The 17,551-nt window shown below is 45.6% G+C and overlaps 2 pseudogenes; both read left to right on the top strand.

Annotated features, from left to right (window-relative positions):
• Positions 1–1,337: 1,337 nt before the first annotated feature.
• Positions 1,338–1,466, top strand: LOC147723020 (small Cajal body-specific RNA 14; annotated as a pseudogene).
• A 6,683-nt stretch (positions 1,467–8,149) lies between these two features.
• LOC147723021 (small Cajal body-specific RNA 14) lies at positions 8,150–8,278 on the top strand (annotated as a pseudogene).
• The last annotated feature ends 9,273 nt before the right edge of the window (positions 8,279–17,551 follow it).

The raw sequence follows: 17,551 nt of genomic DNA on the forward strand, positions 1-17,551 counted from the left end.
TTCAGTAGAGGTTTTAAAGGATAGTGCGAGATTCCGGGCCATTGTTAACACTCTTTTTTTTCCGGTGTAGAGAATGATCCCATGGAGAGCAATATCACAGTGGAGCAGTGGCTCACGCATTTTGAGGTACTTTATGGGCTCAATGTGTATGGGGATCCCCCTCTGAGTTTGGCAGCTCGCAGGGCCTTGCTCCTACTGATATTTGACGGTGGATGTAGAAAAGGCAATCATAGAGACTTCTAATAATAAAGCACCTGGCCCTGATTGTTTCCCCACAGATCGGTATAAATGTGAACCCAAATTTTGGGCAAGGATATTAACTAACGTCTATGATGCTTTGGGTACTCAGGGGTTTCCTGCATCATGGGCCCTATCAACAATCTTCCCATTTTATAAAAGGGCCAGAGAGGGGATCCTCTGTTTTATAGACCTATATCCTTAATTGATTCAGCAATTAAAATATTGGGCAAAGTTGTTTTGGTCAAAATCACAGACTGGGTGATTGACAATGAGGTCTTCTCTAACCTCCAATATGGATTTAGACAGGGAGGAAGTACTTTGGATCTTTGTCTGAATCTACATCTCATAATAAGCAAATATACGATAGCCTAAGAAGGTTATTTATATATGGGTTTCATGGACCACTCTTCAGCATTCGACCGATTAACAGGTCGAAGTTGTAGATTATTTTGCTAGATATGGGCATTGATCCTTCTCTAGTTTATTTTCTGGATGATCTGCATCGGGATCTTTCTGCAACAGTCAGGGTTACACAGGATGGCAAATGTTTAAGGCATTTTAAGTCAGGGAGGGGAGTCCAACAGGGATGTATTTTGGCCCCATATCTTTTTACCCTTTTTAGGTCTCCTGGCGTTTAACAGCGCGTCAGCGCTGTGTCCGCCAGGAGATCTTTTGTTGCTGACTATGCTTCCCAGGAGACAGCACTGGCCGCGCGCAAAGGCGATCGGCGTAGGCCACGCGCGCGTGAACACGCTCAGCTGCCGTCTCCTGGGAAGCTCCAACACCCTACATGCATGCGCATGCGCATACGCAGAGACATACACAAACACACACGAGCGCCCATGCACGCATGCACCCCCACATAAGGAGAACTCACCCCTGCTGTCGCATACACACACACACACACACACACACACAAACACACACGTGCACCAAGCGCCCCCGCCCCCCGCCGCCGCCGCCCCCCCGCCCCCGCCACTTACCGCTACTCCGGTCTTCAGCTGCCACCGCGGGGCTCTCTCTAGGGCATGGGCTTCTCTCCGTGGGCGCGGCTTCTCTCCGTGGGCGGTTCGATCCCCGGCCGCTCCTCCTCACACGTGGGTGTCCTCCCTGACGGTTGCATGCGTCAGTAATACCATGTGACCCCAAGGCAGCCACGTACAGCAACGAGAGGGGGACCACTGCCGACAGGACCACCAGGTGCCTGTGCTACGGCTCCCTACAGCATTTTAAAGGCGGCGCGAGGACGCCGCGCGAACCTGCACCGAGATATGGAGATACCGAGACAGGAAACAAACCAAACGTTTCCACCGAAATTTGTACAGACTGGAGCAGTGCGTAGCTTTCAGTGCACGCGCGTGTGTGTAAATAAGTGCGAAGTGGGGATGGGCAGGCCATTTTACAAGCATGCAAAACACACTTTGACGTAAAGGCTCTAGGTTCTGTAATAACTACCTTCAAGGTTGAAGCAGATGGTTATGAAGCCGGGCTACGGGGTTCGAGTCCTTGCAACGGCTCAAACACCCTGTGTTTCCGTGGGGGTTACTTTGGGCTGGCATACGCGCGCAGGAGATAAATTAGTGGAACGGGGGTTAAATGGTTTCCGGTTACCCTGTGTGTAAATGAAGAAAGGAAATACGTGCACAAATACGTGCCATGGCTTATTATCTCCCCTGCGCAAGCCGACCCCTGGTTTTGCTACTAAAAGTTGGTCCTTAGTTATAAGCTGAAGGAATTTGCTGGGGGGAAACAGTTTAATGTGCAAAATGCTTATATAGCTCTATTAGAATGCCTCTGGCCACCAGTGTCATTCCCAATAGCATAAATGTTACTGCTTTTCCTGTCTACTCAGTCATCAAGTCAGCATCAAGGGCATCACTATGTGTAGTTCCTAAGACAGGGATGGGTGCTTCTGCAGTAATTCTGTTATTCTGTGATCTGCGTAGTCCCTATGAGCCCCATTGTGCCCGTCACAAACATCCAGGCAATGCTCTTGTTGGAGCAAGAGAGTCCCACATTGTCAATCACTACTTCTGCCACCCATCTCACCTCCTCCTCTCTCCTACTGAAACACATGAGGAGACGGCCCGCCTTCTCTCCTGTATCATAAAGGCATTGCCAAACCCCAATGTAGTGTTTTCGGGCTGCTTGCATCACATGATGATGGTTCTGATCCATTGTTGCCCCCAGGAGCAGGAGGGAAGTTTCCTCTCCCAGGTCCATCCAAGACTTCTCCATCTACAAAAGCCGGCATTCCAACTGGTATGTCCTCTCTTCCCTATGGTGTTTCTTAATGGCAATTTTGGTCAGGGCTTTAACTCAGAGGACCTCTTTACATGCCTCCCAGAGGGTAACCCGGGAGGACACTGATCCCTTGTTTCCATCAAAGTAAAATTTAGTGTCAATTCTTAGGGTTTACCCGATGTCTGCTTCTTTCAGAGCCCAAGCATCTAACTTCTAGGGCTACTTATTCAGGGGATGTTCGTTACCCAATCTAATCAGTAATGAGAGTGATCAGATATCCCCCTAGCTAAATAGTGAGCTTTGTTCACCCAGGTGATCTCTGTTTTTGGAATAAAAACATAGTCTAGTTGTGACAGGGACCCGTGGGCCCCAGAAAAAAACAAGTCTTACCTCATGTGCTGGTGAAAACTCTGCCACAAACGTCTAAGCCTCTGTGAAGCTCACAAGCTCCACGGACGGGCTTGCTTTCACTGTCCAGTTTGTACTTTTATCTAGCTCAAATCAAGGACCTCATTAAAATTCCCTCCCATTAATGAAGGTCCCTGGGTGTCTCTATAAGAAAAGGGTCCAAGCACTCCAGTGTTCTCCTCTGATGTTTCGGGGGGCACACATTTATATTCAAGTTATTCTTCCTGTGCCACCTGCCTTTTATAGCCATGTAGTAGCCCTCAGGATCTACCAATGTTTTCACCACCTGAAAGGGGGGCCTCTTCTTGACTAGGATTGCAGTGCCTCAGGAACCCTTTCTAATCCTGCATGGGCCACGACAATATATCTGCCTCTTTGCAGACTCCTGCTGGGGCTCTGCAGCAGGTGTGTCTCCTGAAGGAGCACCAGGCCCGGGGAGTGCCCATGGAGTACTTTGTTACATTTCCTCTCTTGATTTTAGAGCCCTTTCCATTCACATTCCACAAGAGTATCATCAGTGGCTTATTGTGCAGCATTGTCATATGCACTGTTGTCATAGTCCCCACTGTTGATCCCATCAGTATGTCTGCCGTTCTCCCTATCTCGAACCAAGCTGTGCCTATGTGGTCATGCATGTTGCTCCACTCAACCATAAACAACTGAACGTAAAACCCCCCAACTGGACTCCCCATTCTCCATTTTCCTGGCATGAGCTTTGAACTAGTAACAAGGAAAGGAACCTGGGGTGGACAATTTTTAACGGGGTCCAGTGTACGTGTCCGAATCACTAGTAACAAACAGAAGTATAAAGTTCTCCGGTAGGACTAGATAGGAGGCGTGTGTGTGTCCATGGTGTAGACAAAAATATCCAAGAGGGAAGGAGGAAGGGGGAAATTCCTTCTCGGGAACTAGAACCCTCCCACACCCAGCAAGCTAGGTGTCATGCTTCATCATATGGGTCCTGCTCCTCGTCAGACTGGCGCTGCAATGTCTGACGGGCACCCGCGAAGGGGCTCTTTAGTGGAGATCTTTTGTTCCAGCCATATGGTGCATGCGTGTGAGAGGGCAGGTGAATGTGTAGTCGTGAAAAATGGTGGTGAATTAAAAAAGGTGGGTTAGTCTACAAAGAACTTTAATGGCGTGGCTAACTCCCTTGGGTAAAATAGTGGGAGGGGAGATAGACGCCACGAGTATTGGCGGCGAAAATATCTACAACCCTCTGTTTAGGTCAACATGTTTCTTGCTAATCTAGCAATTCCTCAGGACCTCAGTGCTCAATCTAGCAATTCCTCAGGACCTCAGTGCTCAGTACTACACAGTGAATTAAAAACTTGTTAATACAACCTTGAATCTTAAGGTCTGTAATGGGGCAGGCCAACTGGTCCTGCCTCGAATGGTGCAACCCTAAGTATATCCCTATGGTGCCCTGCAGTCTGCTCCTGTGGGACCTGCACTGAAGAGTCAGGGACCCAAGCGGTGTGCGGTCTCTGCCTGCAACCTACCCCCACGCTCCAGATCCCGTACGGATTACGCGTGGATAGGGCGGGCCAAATGGGCAGAGCTTGCAAGTAATTTTGCACATTTTCATATCTTTAGTAACTTAACAGGAAAGCCATGCACTGTGCTCTCACCAAGAGATGGCAAGGAGGAACCTACTCATCACTGTCACTACAGAAGAGATTGCACTCTGACAGATCAGCTATGCATTAACCTGCATTTAAGGATTTCAGATCATTTTTCAAAATGGAATTGTTGAGAAAAAACACTTGCTTTACCTTCGCCAAGCCCAAGAATTTAGGCTGATATGCAAACTCACATGATGCCACTGTGTCTGACAAAATATCTGCTCATTCATACGTTCTCCCTGTGGAGATGCGATATCACACAGTAATTCCATGCCCGGTAAGTTATGTCAGATTGGGTGATTTCCCACACAATTGGGTGACATTTTTTTCTTTTGTTCGGGAACAATTATCACTGGTGGCTGTGGGTCAATGATTGGACAGGATTCTTTCTTAAAGCAATTTGGGTGCCCGCTGCCCATCTTATCAGGAGGTGCAGACCGGGTCCCTGCCTCAGCATCAGTTCTATAGTTGCTACCAAAGACAATGTGAGGATGGCTTGGAAATAAATTTGCCCATCTATCCTCTGCTGTGTTATATCGTCCTATGTCCCAAGTCGGACCAATAGATATGTGTTGTTCCCAGGTCCTCAAAAGATCCATTAATTCATGGAAATGGGAGTCAACACTGTTTTGGTAATGTGGAGATCTCATCTAATATAATAATGGCTAGACGGGTGGAATGGATTGGTAACTGCCCTAAACAAATTGATGGTGATTGCATCATTGTCAACCTCAATAAACGCGATATAGCTGCCAGGCTTTTTTGGGATGCCTGTGAGTTAGTGAAGGGAGGCATTAGGGCCCTGCCTCTGAGTTTTTTCTACTCCCCTGTAAGATGATTGAACGGGAATGCTAACACTGGTACTGGGTCAGATCGGAAGAGGTCTTATCAGACTCCTTGCTTTACCCGATATAGGATGTGTGGTCCCTGTCTAGAATGGCTTCTTTGGTGTGTAGAAACAGATCCTCAATCACAATCCCCAAGGCCAGGCAACAGAAGTGGAGATTTAGTTTTAACAAATAGATTCCTCCCTCTGTCTCATCTTGACATGAATGACTGACTAGAGGACCCACTGGCTTGTTCTTCCACCCCATGCTTAAATTAACGAGCTTTAGAAGTTGAATTTGTCCAAAATTGAAAAATGGTTAGTAGGAATATTGCTGGTATTAGATCTAATAGGGATGACACGCGGTGGCAGTTATTCATAAAACAATATGCACAAGTGCCTTGCAGGAAATGTGGGATAGGGCGAATAATTTTTGGCTGGATGGTTTTGAATGTTACTGTTTACCTGCACGCCCCACCATAGCTGGCAGAGCCACGGGGGGCCTAGTGCTTCTTTTTTCACTAAAGTTAAAAGGGACATCAAGGATGTTGGAGTCGGGATCTCATAATTGTCTGATAGAAGAATTATCCACCCCCAATTACCATAAAATTGTATTTTTTAATTTTTATAATTCTGGGGAATGTGATGTGATGAACCAACATTTATTACCTTTTGAAAGTTTTTTAGAAAATTATAGATCAAAGCAATCCACTTTGTTCGATATCATTGTTACGCCCGATTATAATATTCATTGTGTGATAGAGATTGCTGTATAGATGACCATCTGGGACCAGCTCACTCAGTGATGCCTCATTTTGAGCACTCGCCACAGGGGAAGGCTTTGGAGCATCTCCTGGCCGAAGCTAACCTCTTTGAACCTGGATTTAGTGCTCAAACTGACAGGGTCTCCACGTTTAAAGCTGAGGATACGGACACCATTATTAACTATTTTTTTCTGTCAACTCCATTACTAGCTAAGGTAGTGTCTTACAATGCTAGTCTGTCCCCCTTTAGCGATCATAATACTGTTATCTTAGTGGTTAATAAAGACAGTGGCCTGTTGGGAACAGCAGGAAAGGCGGGAGTTAGCTCTGTGGCACCAAGTGACTAGGGGAGGAGGCTAAAATGGTCCAAAGGTATTCCTGATTCTTTCCATGCTGACCTCTGTGAAAAGGCAAACGATAACAATATGTGTGGACCATACTTCCTCAAAGGCAGAGAGTGTGAGAGCCTTTGAAGTAATTTGAGGACAGATAGCTTCTGATTTGACTGTTAAAGCTAAATCGAAACGCCAGTGGGTGAAAGGTGGTTTGACAGTAACTGCTCACGGGTCCATCGAAATCTACTTCAAGCTTTGAAAAATACTCCAAGAGATAGGGAATGCATAGTAAGCTTGAAGAAATCGTATAAGCTGGCGATTCACTCAAGTAAACAGGAGATTAAAGAAGATGCTTGGAATGCACTTTTTTCAGTAGAGGTTTTAAAGGATAGTGCGAGATTCCGGGCCATTGTTAACACTCTTTTTTTTCCGGTGTAGAGAATGATCCCATGGAGAGCAATATCACAGTGGAGCAGTGGCTCACGCATTTTGAGGTACTTTATGGGCTCAATGTGTATGGGGATCCCCCTCTGAGTTTGGCAGCTCGCAGGGCCTTGCTCCTACTGATATTTGACGGTGGATGTAGAAAAGGCAATCATAGAGACTTCTAATAATAAAGCACCTGGCCCTGATTGTTTCCCCACAGATCGGTATAAATGTGAACCCAAATTTTGGGCAAGGATATTAACTAACGTCTATGATGCTTTGGGTACTCAGGGGTTTCCTGCATCATGGGCCCTATCAACAATCTTCCCATTTTATAAAAGGGCCAGAGAGGGGATCCTCTGTTTTATAGACCTATATCCTTAATTGATTCAGCAATTAAAATATTGGGCAAAGTTGTTTTGGTCAAAATCACAGACTGGGTGATTGACAATGAGGTCTTCTCTAACCTCCAATATGGATTTAGACAGGGAGGAAGTACTTTGGATCTTTGTCTGAATCTACATCTCATAATAAGCAAATATACGATAGCCTAAGAAGGTTATTTATATATGGGTTTCATGGACCACTCTTCAGCATTCGACCGATTAACAGGTCGAAGTTGTAGATTATTTTGCTAGATATGGGCATTGATCCTTCTCTAGTTTATTTTCTGGATGATCTGCATCAGGATCTTTCTGCAACAGTCAGGGTTACACAGGATGGCAAATGTTTAAGGCATTTTAAGTCAGGGAGGGGAGTCCAACAGGGATGTATTTTGGCCCCATATCTTTTTACCCTTTTTAGGTCTCCTGGCGTTTAACAGCGCGTCAGCGCTGTGTCCGCCAGGAGATCTTTTGTTGCTGACTATGCTTCCCAGGAGACAGCACTGGCCGCGCGCAAAGGCGATCGGCGTAGGCCACGCGCGCGTGAACACGCTCAGCTGCCGTCTCCTGGGAAGCTCCAACACCCTACATGCATGCGCATGCGCATACGCAGAGACATACACAAACACACACGAGCGCCCATGCACGCATGCACCCCCACATAAGGAGAACTCACCCCTGCTGTCGCATACACACACACACACACACACACACACACAAACACACACGTGCACCAAGCGCCCCCGCCCCCCGCCGCCGCCGCCCCCCCGCCCCCGCCACTTACCGCTACTCCGGTCTTCAGCTGCCACCGCGGGGCTCTCTCTAGGGCATGGGCTTCTCTCCGTGGGCGCGGCTTCTCTCCGTGGGCGGTTCGATCCCCGGCCGCTCCTCCTCACACGTGGGTGTCCTCCCTGACAGTTGCATGCGTCAGTAATACCATGTGACCCCAAGGCAGCCACGTACAGCAACGAGAGGGGGACCACTGCCGACAGGACCACCAGGTGCCTGTGCTACGGCTCCCTACAGCATTTTAAAGGCGGCGCGAGGACGCCGCGCGAACCTGCACCGAGATATGGAGATACCGAGACAGGAAACAAACCAAACGTTTCCACCGAAATTTGTACAGACTGGAGCAGTGCGTAGCTTTCAGTGCACGCGCGTGTGTGTAAATAAGTGCGAAGTGGGGATGGGCAGGCCATTTTACAAGCATGCAAAACACACTTTGACGTAAAGGCTCTAGGTTCTGTAATAACTACCTTCAAGGTTGAAGCAGATGGTTATGAAGCCGGGCTACGGGGTTCGAGTCCTTGCAACGGCTCAAACACCCTGTGTTTCCGTGGGGGTTACTTTGGGCTGGCATACGCGCGCAGGAGATAAATTAGTGGAACGGGGGTTAAATGGTTTCCGGTTACCCTGTGTGTAAATGAAGAAAGGAAATACGTGCACAAATACGTGCCATGGCTTATTATCTCCCCTGCGCAAGCCGACCCCTGGTTTTGCTACTAAAAGTTGGTCCTTAGTTATAAGCTGAAGGAATTTGCTGGGGGGAAACAGTTTAATGTGAAAAGGGTGTGGCGCAGCGGCTAGGGTGGCTGGTTCTGAATGCTGGTTGAACGGATCGATCAACGGCAGCAGGTTACCGCAGCAGCATGTGACATTTGCCAATAGCGCACTTAATGTAACGTTGTTGTAAAAGTGAGTACACACGTTCTCAATCTTGGGGTAATTGTCCCAGTTGAAAAAAACACAAATTACGGCAAATGTTTTCCCCAAGGCAAACGTATGACACAGTATGCCTGCAGCACTCCCAGTGCAGTAATTTGAGACAATAGAGAGCTTCAGGGTAGTGGTCACGGAAATTCGATGCGCAGGAGTACAGTCGTAAGTCGTAGGTAGTCACTAACATATTACGGCGAATTCCAGGCGTATTGTATGTGTATCTTGCCTACACCAGAGGGTGTGCGTGTAGAGGGTGGGCCATTAAATAAGAAAGCTATTTACAAATACGGGAAAGCTGGACTGTAAAAATTGCTTTCTCACGTATGTTAATTCCGTACACATCGTCAAATACATTGTCATGCTTAGGTTACACAGAACGTGCATGCTTTTCTGCCCCCCTTCCCTCGTTGTGCCTGCTAGTCCCTGCTTGTGACCCGGTTGCTGTGTTAGGTGGGGCTAGGGGGAGGGTGGTGGGAGGAGTCCGCTGGTGGGCAGGTGTGTGTGAGGGTGCGGTAGAAGCACTGCGGGAGAGAAGCTATGGTCTGGAGAGCACACACCAACCACGGGGCAAGAACTTGGAGCAAGAAGAAACCACAGTGACGCCCACCCTCAGCACCACTGCTCTCGCCCCAGCACCCGCGCATTTCCAATTGCTGTTTCCCAAGTTTAACCTGCGCGTTTGCCAAAAGAGCTCTATTCTGAGCCCCGCGTCCATCTGCTCCACCCCCTCTTGTGCCCTCAGCTCTGACCGGTGCCCGGGTCCGACATAGCGGCTCTTACCCCTTGGTCATCAACTCTTGCCCCGTACCGCCCTCTGACCTCAAGCAGGGCATTCGTCCCTTGCCACTTTACAAAAATGTCAGAAATACAAATACAACTGGATATCATTTATTTACCTTATTGGCTGGGTAACCTGGCTCATAGTTGACTCTTCATTATTCTAGTTTTAGAGAGGTTACTGCCAGTGCCTTTGAAGATATATTTCTACATGACCAACAGGATGTATCAATACATCTAAGTCCTGTAAATACAACACAAATTACAATAGAAATGCTATAGGTGTCACATTTGCAAAAGTTAAAAAATATTGGCATTGTCATACACAATGTCAATAACTCAAACTTTAATGCTCCGAGATCTATTGCACTGCAAATGCTTGTTTTTGTACTCTTGCGTGGTGAGGTGCCCTCGGGGGAGGAGGAGGCCGTTGTTTTGGGTTTGCGGACAGTCGCAGAATCGAAAGCAGACTTTCAGTGAGTGTTTTTTTTCATTTATTTTTTAAATCGATTGTTATGACTATGCTTTTGTCCCTGCCTGTTCAGCTTCATTACAATAGCGATTGCGAAAGCTATCAATTTCAGTGCTGCTTTTTCTTGCAGCATTTACCATCTTTATACAACAATTCAGAGTTTGATAACAAATTAATGTAACACATTGTAATATACAATGCCAATAGCTCAAACTTTAAAGCTGGGAGACCTATTGCATTGTAAATGCTTGTTATTAATGCTTTGGAAAAATATTTGGTGGATGCTTGTTCGGATATTCCGCGTGTAGTAGAACTGATTTTTCTGGTCCTCCTATACGCGGATGATGCAGTACTATTAGCTGGTGCTGCTATAGGCCTCCAGCGGCTCTTGAATGCCTTTGGTGATTTTATGAAATCTTTGGATCTGATAGTTAATATCAAGAACAGGTAAAAGACATAGGAAAATTAAATTATTTTATTGTAATGGAGGAGTGGTATCTAGGGTGCCCTGTTTTACTTACTTGGGGGTGCTATTTGATGAAAGAGGTTCCTGGGTCCCCCAACAGAAGGCACCAAAGAATGATGTAGTCAGGTCAACGACAGCCCTCTTAGGGTTTGTTCAACATTTTGTGTGCTAGACCTTTTGAAGACATGCTTGGCATTTATGGATCCAAATGTTTGGCTGTTGCCACATATGGCTCAATGATCTGGGGCTATAAACAGCAGGAAGAGGTACAGAAGGTGGAAAATAGATTTTTAAGAACCTTCTTGTCTACCTCTACTTTTGCCATCCATCAGGAACTTGGAATGGGCTATGTAACTGAGTTAATGAGAATTGCCCGTGGTTTGTTGGCTCAAAACATGGCTTAATCCAGTCTTAACCCTGAACCATTGTATCCTGCGGGATTGTGTTTCCCTGGATAAAGCCAGTAGTATCCCTTGGTTGGTCTATGTTAAAAATATGTTTTTTTAAATTAGGACGCCCTGATCTTTTTGCCCCATGGAAGGCATCAGAAAGGAAGTTGTGAAATGGACTAAAATCCCAACTCTTAAATATATTGATGTTGGAATGTGAGGAGCGGGAGCTACATAAACCTCTTGTTAGGGCCCATTATCTGTTAATATCCTCTCCATCAATTGAGCCTACTTGAGATTAGTGACCAAGCCCTTCCATTGGTGGCTCCTGACTAGATTCCGTTTCAATTTAATTAATTTTTCCCTGGGTATTGTCCCCAGCTGGAGTAAACCAGAGAATCTAGGTCCATGTCAGTGTGATCATTTTTCACAACAGAATACATTGCACTTTATAATGTTTTGCGAGTTTTTACACTGAAATACGAAAGAGGTTTCTAGTTCCTCTTTTGAGGGGCAAGGGTTTTTTACATGTCAGGCCAGCTCTCCTCTATTTGCAAATACTTAGCAATACCTGGGACATTTTTAATATCGTTATCTTTCTGGTTGCAGCTGTATGACTTAAAAAAAAAGATTTTCTTTGCTAAATCCTGTTTGAAATCATCTATTTTTACATTGAATGCATTTTATATCTACCTGACTGATTTTAACTTTAATGTAATATCTACTTAAAAATGTTTTTATTTTTTTTTACACGCCCATAATGCTCTATATTTGATATGATTGTTCTAATTCTATAATTTGTATTGCACTTTTTGTGATTTTAAATAATCGAATAAAAGTGGCTTGACTGACTGTCTGCCAAGTCTGCTCTCATGTTATTGAATGCCCTGAGTGAACCTGTTGGACTGTAATGTGTAGTACAGAAATGGTTCCACTAACACCCCCTACAAAATGAACTATTTTAACCCCTCTCTGTCTACAATTGCTCTCATCTGGTTGCCTACAGTTCTCCCTTTAGTGCCCACAGACCTGCACTGTGCACACAAAGCTCTCTAACTCCTACCGGAGAGGCATACACTGTGGCTAGGGCAGGGTGAGGGATCCTCTGAGTTCTGTAGTGCTCATTTTACTAGCACCAGATGGCAGCCCTTGGTAACTCTGCTGCCCAGAATTCCCAGAATTTGGAGCAGGCATTACATGCCCTTCTGAGAATATTGTGGGGCCCGCACAGTGTGTCTTCAAGAGTTGCACTCTTTCCCTCTCAAGTGGTCCGCCTTTCCTCATCTCAGATGACAAGGCAGCCCAGTGGATGAACAGTCTGCTATGAATGTCAATGTAACCCATAAATCAACAGTAATGGGATATAATGCCCCTAAAATAACTTCCGAGATGAAGCCATCAGCCGCAGTGATTATTTGGTACCTGCATCGCCGACGATCTAAACCTAGTTGGAATTCTCAAGCATCTCCCACTTACTATATCACCTCCTTACATTCATTTGATTTAGCTTTTAACACTTTATATGTAACATCTTTTTCTGTTTGGCTGCAATGATACTGGGGGTGTGCATGTGTAATCAACATGTAGACTCTCCCTAAGCAGTGCATTCTGAAATGAATGACAGCAGCATGACACACATTCAAAAAACGTAGAATAGAAAAAATATACGTCATCACAGACGAAACATGTGCAATTCGTTCTTCTCAGCCTGTCGACCAATCTCTATATAATTGAGCAGCAGCATGACTCACTGCAGGCGTGGCACTAGAGGCCTCAGACTCTTTTTAGCTTAAGCAATGTAAGTAACGTCCAAATGTACAAGCAGGACTCAGTTAACAGACCGTAACAGTGTCAGGTTCTGAAAAAAGAAGTGATATTGAGTTTTGCTACTTTTCATTTGTCCTTTACAGAAGTGGCGCTTCAATGCGGGCTCTTGTTATATTTATATTTGTAAGAGCTTCCAGTTGAGGATTAATTTCTGCGAAATGAGCATCAGGGCCAGAATGAAACCTCACCTGCCCTAAAAACATATGCAGACGGGTTGTCAGAGGTGATGGGTTTGGGTGGCTGGCACAAGATTAAATGGCTCAGGGATATTAAAACTCTCCTGGGGGACCTAGGTCTGGGGTCTTGTTGGTCCACACATTCTGCTCCGCCGAAGGCGACCCTAAAAAAACTATACTGGGAATGAGTCTCCACCCAGCTCATCTGCAACCCGCGCCACTGCAATTCCACCGCAGCTTACCTGAAAATAAAAGACGTTGTTGCTTTTGAGCCTTACCTGGACATAATCACAATCTCTGTGGACCGGGCACTCTATATCAAATTTAGACTAGGCACTTTACCTCTATCAGACCTCCTTTCAAGATGGAATATGCCCGCGCAGGCATCAGGCCACTGCGCCCTATGTACAACTAGGCCCGAAACCGTGGCTCATCTCCTTTTTGAATGTCCCGACTACACCTGCCCAAGATCTCACTGGCTTAAACCCCTATGTAGACAACTGGGTACTCGCCAGCATATGGTGGCCTTACGGATTTTATTAACAGATACATCCTCTCCCATAGTTTGTGCTGTATCTAAATTTTTAAAATGGGCATGGTTGATCCGCTTAAAAAGACTGTCCATATCAATTTAATTCACTTTTTATCTAATTTATTTCTGATCAAATTGCCAGTTTTTATCTGCCTTGTTCTTAAATGTACAGTCTTTTACGATGTGCTGTTTTTATATACTTGTTTTGTAATGCTTTTATGATACTCACATATCGAAATAAAGCTATCAACCAACCAACCTATATTTATATTTGTAAGAGCTTCCAGTTGAGGATTAATTTCTGCGAAATGAGCATCAGGGCCAGAATGAAACCTCACCTGCCCATTTCTCCAACAAGAGTCCACAGTTTTGCACAAAATGTCTACCCAACTGGAGTACTTTCTACTGGTTGATTAGTGAGTGCTACCTCGTTGGATAAATGTCCAGTGCATATTCTACATTCAAGCTGCAATAATAGATCACGAGTAAATGTTTCCAGTGACCTTGTGAGTATTTATTTCGGCAATGTGATTGTTCATCAGGCCGTGGTGGGGGGAGCCCCAATTCCCCTGCAGTCCTTGCCAGCTCATTACCTCCAGCAGAAGCCAACATTGCTCCCACATGCTGGGAGCCGCTAAAAATACTGCTTTCTGTGTCAGGAGCAATTTTTCATATGTTTCCCTGCTCGCTTGAGAGTGGGCAGGCAAACAGGTGAAAAGTCTTCTCACAACGATCAGGAACATTTTATTTGCTCCAGCACGCTGGGAGCGATCTTACTGTTTGCTCTCCTTAGCATGAGCTTCAAATTGCTCCAGCCAAGTGAGAATGAACAGAGGTTTCCCTTGCCGCACTAGAGCAGGAAAGAAAACCTCTACGTCCCTGGGGTGGGCACCTAGGGGCTTAGCTGAGTCCGGTCCTAGGGGATGGGGTCCCAATGGCCATTAAAGATTCCGGGAGGGGGGCTGTGTGGCCTCTCTCCCTTTTGATTGCACGGCGAGGCCCCTGGAAGTTGGGTTCACTAGGAACAAAAATTGTTGAGGGTAGGGGTCTGTGCAGCCACTTTACCCTAATTATGCATGGCTGAGCATCGGGGTGGTGGAAACCGAGGCAAACATTGGCCTGAAGAAGAGGGCCACGTATGCCCCCTCTGCCCCCCTCCACCCATTATCATATTGAATCCACCCCTCAGGACCTGGCCCTCCCAGGGGGCATATACAAAACAAGCACGTAGCCTGAACTTGTATTTTTTGTTCAATTTGACTGTGGACTCATGGATCCTCTGTCAAATCAAGGCAAAACTTTAAAAAAATATTTGTGGCCCCCAGCATTTCCCTGTCGGATACCACCAACACGCCCAAGGGGTCAGGGTATTTCTTCCCTGACCCCGTATGTTCATTTTTTTGCTTACTTTTTAATTTGAACTCAGGTGAATCTGAGTCCCAAGACGGCTGCTAACATTGGTTGAAGTGTTGGCTGTCAAGCAGATCTCAGCATTAGATCTGGTGAATCCGTAGAAGGTCCAGGTCCCTGGATATCTATAAATCTTTTTACCCTAATACCTTCAAAACTACAGAATGGATTTGCAACAAATACCAAAAAGCACTCTTTCTGCACCAAGAGCTAGCTTTCTGCCAAATTTGGTTTAATTCCATTCAGTGGAATTATGCCTTGATGACATAACAGATGACATCATCCAACCTTCTGTTGCACACATTGCCTATACCTTAGAATGGCATTTGAGGCCTGAAAGTAAATACTAAATAGCTCAGAATAATATGAGGCATCAATGATGCCATCACAGATACAACTCCCTTGGGTGTAGCAAGCATGGCGTATGTGCAACATTGACCCTAGACGATACAGTTAGCTGGTAGCCTAGTTCACATTAACAATCAACCACAGATATATGGGAAGCCCTTATTGCACATAGTGTTCAATCTGTATACAGGTATTCAGAGAAAGCCTGGTTCCTCAAGATTCTCAACCCCTCTTCCAAAATGAATAACCTACTACGGAAAGACAGTATCTATATTAAACATCTCATAGTCACCAAGCCTACATTGAGAAATTAAGTTGATATGAGTAGAACATTGTGTACTTTATCAATGTTTACTCTGTAGGGAGAGTATACTCTGTACTACACTGTTTGCAGACAGTACAACTCTCATGAGAAATACACCAAAGAGTATTAAAAAACATCTACTAAGGACAGTACACACTCTATGCAAAACTTGTCCACAGAGAACCTATTTGCTTTAAATAACCAAGGTCAGAATGTGCTAATGGTCATACCACCTGCAGCCTTCATGTTGTGCTGTAAACTTTATAGATACACTTTTTCTAAAGCTATACAAGCAAAAGTGCATACTTCAGTATTTGGTGCCCGCAGATTTCTATATTATTTAGCAATTGCTAAGCTGAGACGATTTTGTCTAATAACCTAAGGCTGCTTACAATACATAGGGCCTGATTAAGATCTTCGTGGTAATGGTCCATTCGTTGCTGTTTTGACAGATTCACCCTATGTCTACCTGGTGGCCTGCCCACCCTATTTAAATGTTGGCTGGTGCAAAAAACGAAAGACCACCTTAGTCCCAATGACTCCACCGGGAATTTCAACCTGTATCAAATATGTCATAGGAATAACCGTCAGTTGGTGGGAGTCCAGCCAACATTACAGCCAAGCTTATCACAATGTGCCTTTCAGTTGAGGCAACTGTGCGGGGATACCTTCTACTTTGAGTTGGTGCAATCGAAGAAAATTAGGTAAGAACGTACCTATTTTACTGTTTTTCACTTTCGTTTCCATCCTGAACCCCATTGTCAAGATCCCTTTTTTGCTGCTCAGGCTCAAATGCGATGCCAAATGACTCCGTAGCTTCCAGGATCTAAGGTAGGCAACATTTACAATTGTCTTACTATGAATAGTGTGTTGACAACTTTGTAGCCTAGTGTCTCTTTGCATTGCTCTTATATATCATTTTTCTTACATGTAGTGCAGTAGTGTTCATTTCATAGTTTATCAAGGTAAAATAAATACTCCTGTATTTACACTTAAAAATAAATTGTTGTCGTAGTGCTTGCAGGTTTTTTGTGCTTGTGTTGCCTGTGGGTGTATATTCAACTGTGTGCTTACATTGTGATTGTAAACAAAACAGGTGATGGACAGAATGTGGATCAATGTCACACATTCACCCCAGTCCAAAGATCTGGGCCCAAATCCATCGTTTTTTTGCACTCCACACCACCCTGGGTTAGACAATGGCGATATGCAAATCAGATCTGACCCTGTGCCCCATGGGAACAGTCCAGTCCGAACTACAAAAGCCATGTCCTTCCCAGAACGAAATCAAGCATCCGAGGACCGGACCGGTTTCGAGGTAACACCTCTCATCAGCCCGGCTAGCTTGACTCCAGTGGTGTGGAGTGCCTGGGACCCACGTCTGAGCATCCCCAGCGCACTTATGGCGGCAATTGCAAACAAAACAGGTGATGGACAGAATATGGATCAATGTCACACATTCACCCCAGTCCAAAGATCTGGGCCCAAATCCATCGTTTTTTTGCACTCCACACCACCCTGGGTTAGACAATGGCGATATGCAAATCAGATCTGACCCTGTGCCCCATGGGAACAGTCCAGTCCGAACTACAAAAGCCATGTCCTTCCCAGAACGGAATCAAGCATCCGAGGACCGGACCGGTTTCGAGGTAACACCTCTCATCAGCCCGGCTAGCTTGACTCCAGTGGTGTGGAGTGCCTGGGACCCATGTCTGAGCATCCCCAGCGCACTTATGGCGGCAATTGCAAACAAAACAGGTGATGGACAGAATGTGGATCAATGTCACACATTCACCCCAGTCCAAAGATCTGGGCCCAAATCCATAGTTTTTTTGCACTCCACACCACCCTGGGTTAGACAATCAGATCTGACCCTGTGC

This window comes from Lissotriton vulgaris, chromosome 4_1 (genome assembly GCF_964263255.1).
Source record: "Lissotriton vulgaris chromosome 4_1, aLisVul1.2, whole genome shotgun sequence".
Taxonomy (NCBI): domain Eukaryota; kingdom Metazoa; phylum Chordata; class Amphibia; order Caudata; family Salamandridae; genus Lissotriton; species Lissotriton vulgaris.